General features: G+C 38.6%; 1 non-coding gene across 1 annotated transcript; it reads left to right on the top strand.

The window, feature by feature from the left end:
- The first annotated feature begins 3,665 nt into the window (after window positions 1-3,665).
- LOC122097309 lies at window positions 3,666-3,771 on the top strand. Its single transcript, XR_006145525.1, has one exon. It is a non-coding gene; the product is annotated as a U6 spliceosomal RNA (small nuclear RNA).
- Window positions 3,772-3,982: the final 211 nt, after the last annotated feature.

Below are 3,982 nucleotides of genomic sequence, written 5' to 3'. Positions count from 1 at the left end.
CAACACCAAAAGCCACCAAAGAAAGTCCGGTATCACATGGAGGCTGAACAACACACTGCTGAATCATGAGTGGGTCATGGAAGAGATTAGAAAGGAAATTCAAATGTTCATGCTATTCAACAAAAATGAACACACAAAATACCAGCTCCTCTGGGACACAGCAAAGGCAGTACTCAGAGGCAAGTTTATAGCTCTGAGCTCCTACATCAACAAATTGGAAAGATCTGAAACTAACAATTTAATGACACATCTAAACCTCCTTGAAAAAGAGCAGCAAGATAAACCCCAATCCAGTAGACGGAAAGAAATAATCAAAATTAAATCAGAATTAAATGAATTAGAATCCAAAAAAACTATAGAAAGAATCAACAAAACAAAGAGTTGGTTCTTCGAAAAACTCAACAAAATTGACAGACCCTTAGCAAATCTTATCAGAAAAAGAAGAGAACACACCCAAATTAATAAACTCAGAGATGAGAATGGAAACATCACCACGGAAACAAGCAAGATTCAGAACATTATAAGGGAATACTTCTCAAAACTTTATGCTAATAAGTTTGAGAACTTGACAGAAATGGACCTCTTCCTAGCAAATATTGACATGCCAAAACTAAACCAAGATGAGGTAAACTATCTTAACAGGCCCATATCAAGCATTGAAATAGAAACAGCAATAAGAGACCTCCCAGCTAAGAAAAGTCCAGGACCAGATGGTTTTACAGCGGAATTTTACAAGGCCTTCAAAGCAGAGCTCACACCAATTCTCCTCCAACTCTTCAATGAAATTGAAAGAGAAAGCTCACTACCGAACACATTCTATGAAGCCATCATAACCCTCATCCCAAAACCAGGCAGGGACTCATCAAAGAAAGAGAACTATAGACCCATTTCTTTGATGAACATTGATGCAAAACTTCTCAACAAAATTTTGGCCAACCGACTTCAACAATTCATCCAAAAAATCATACACCACGATCAAACAGGATTCATTTCAGGGATGCAAAGCTGGTTCAATATACGCAAATCAATTAATATTATTCATCACATCAACAGGAGCAAGAATAAGAACCACATGGTTATCTCAATAGACGCAGAAAAAGCATTCGACAAGATCCAACACCCCTTTATGATGAAGGTTTTGAAAAAATTAGGAATCCATGGAACATTCCTCAATACAATAAAGGCTGTATATGACAAACCTACAGCCAGCATTATACTCAATGGTGAAAAACTAAAGCCATTTCCTCTTAACACAGGAACAAGACAAGGATGCCCACTCTCTCCACTTCTCTTCAATCTAGTATTAGAATGCCTAGCTACAGCAATAAGACAAGATGCAGACATAAAGGGGATCCAAATAGGGAAAGAAGAAATAAAACTCTCCCTCTTTGCAGATGACATGATCTTGTATTTAAAGAATCCCATAGACTCCACTCCCAAATTACTCAAGCTGATTCAAAACTTTGGCAAAGTAGCAGGTTATAAAATTAACCCCCAAAAATCAATGGCTTTTCTGTATGCCAACAATGAGAAAAGTGTGGCTGAAATTAGGAAAGCAACTCCATTTGTAATAGCCCCACAAAAAATAAAATACCTAGGAATTAACTTAACTAAAGAAGTGAAGGACCTATATGATGAAAACTTTAAAATCTTGAAAAAGGAAATCAACACAGAACTTAAAAAATGGCAAAACCTCCCATGCTCCTGGATTGGAAAGATTAACATCGTGAAAATGGCAATACTTCCCAAGGCTATCTACAAATTCAACGCAATACCTATCAAAATTCCACCCTCATTCTTCAAGGAAATAGAAGAGGCAATCCAAAAATTCATATGGAACAATAAAAGACCCCGAATAGCAAAAACGCTCCTCAACGGAAAGAACACTGCTGGAGGAATATCAGTACCAAATTTCAAACTCTACTATAAAGCCATAGTAATCAAAACAGCTTGGTATTGGCATAAGAACAGACCTCAGGACCAATGGAATAGAATTGAAAACCCAGAAATGAACCTACAGACCTATAGCCATCTAATCTTCGATAAGGGAGCTAAAACAATAGAATGGAAGACAGACAGCCTCTTCAGTAAATGGTGCTGGCAAAACTGGTTAACTACATGCAGAAAACTAAAGCTAGATCCTTATATATCACCCTGCACCAGAATCAACTCCAAATGGATCAAAGACCTTGAACTCAAAGCAGACACTCTGAAAACATTACAGGATGGAATAGGAGAAACCCTGGGTCTCCTTGGCACAGGCCGAAATTTTCTGAATAAAGACCCGGAAACACAACAAATCAAAGAAAGGCTGGACAAATGGGATTGTATAAGGTTGCAGAGCTTCTGCAGGGCAAATGACATAGCTAGCAAGATCAATAGAAAGCCCACGGACTGGGAGAAGATCTTTACTAGCCATACAACGGACAAGGGTCTCATATCTAAAATATACTTGGAACTCAAAAAATTAAACCACCCAACAACAAATCCTCAAAGAAACAACTGCCCAATAAGTAAGTGGGCGAAAGACTTAAAGAGAAGCTTCTCTGAAGAAGAAAGAAGGATGGCCAATAGACACATGAAGAAATGTTCAACATCCCTAGCCATAAAAGAAATGCAAATCAAAACAACATTGAGATATCACCTCACTCCAGTTAGAACAGCAAAAATCAAGAACTCTAACAACAACAGATGCTGGAGGGGATGTGGACAGAAAGGAACCTTACTTCATTGTTGGTGGGAATGTAAACTTGTTCAACCACTTTGGAAAGCAGTATGGAGGTTCCTCAAAAGACTCCACATAGAGCTCCCCAATGACCCAGCAATCCCACTTTTGGGCATTTACCCAAATGATCACAAACAAGGCCACACTAAAGCTACCAGCACAACTATGTTTATTGCAGCATTATTTACCATAGCTAAGACATGGAACCAACCCAGATGCCCCTCAGTAGATGAATGGATCAAGAAGATGTGGTATATATACACAATGGAATTCTATGCCTCCATCAGAAAGAATGACATTTCCCCATTTGTTAGGAAATGGAAAGGCTTGGAAAAAATTATATTAAGTGAAGTAAGCCAGGCCCAAAGAAACATAGGTCCCATGGTTTCCCTTATTTGCAATATCTAGTATAGGTATGAGTCAAGCGGAAAAAGTCAAATAATGTGATGTTAGGAAAACGAAACCTCAAATATGTATTTTAATGTTTTTGTTTCTTTCATGCATGTGTTTCTAACGTATTTATAAGATTATCTCTTTGTTGCTTTGTATGTCCCTCCCCCACAGTGTAACCCCCGCTTTCACTATATTTGATGTCAGTATAACATGTGGAGGAGATGGGGACAAACAAGTCGTTTAAGGATTCAGGTGGACCTGTTGCAACAATGAGAAGTACAAAATGTCATGTCAAAACCAGCTTTACAATGTCGGGGGGGGGGGAGGGGGGGTATGATTGGGTGGGAGGGAGGGGGGAGGCTGGGAAGGGAGGTGAAGGGTAAACAAAGGAGGAGGCTGCAATGCTTGGTAAGAAATGTATGCATTATCCTGCCCATGTAATTGTAACCCCTCTGTACAGTATGTTCTCAAATAAAATAAAATTAAATTAAAAAAAAAAAAAAAAAAAAAGGAAATCAATTACACTTTACATATAAAAAAATGTTCTGTGCTCAATTTGGCTGCACATACACTAAAATTGGAACATACAGAGAAGATTAGCATGGTCCCTGCACAAGGATGACATGCAACTTAGTGAATCGTTCCATATTTTTAAAACAACAGTTGCTGGAAGGGATGTGGCCAGAAGGGAAGCCTATTGCATTCTTGGTGTGAGTGTACACTTGTTCATCCACTTTGGAAAGCAGTTTGGAGGTTCCTCAAAAGACTCCACATAGAGCTCCCCTATTACACAGCAATCCCACTTTTGGGCATTCATCCAAATGATCACAAACAAGTCCATACTAAAACAACCACCACAGCAAT

This window comes from Dipodomys spectabilis, unplaced genomic scaffold (genome assembly GCF_019054845.1).
Source record: "Dipodomys spectabilis isolate Male_0828 unplaced genomic scaffold, ASM1905484v1 ptg000421l, whole genome shotgun sequence".
NCBI classification, from domain to species: domain Eukaryota; kingdom Metazoa; phylum Chordata; class Mammalia; order Rodentia; family Heteromyidae; genus Dipodomys; species Dipodomys spectabilis.
This window is presented reverse-complemented; position numbering and strand designations above follow the sequence as displayed.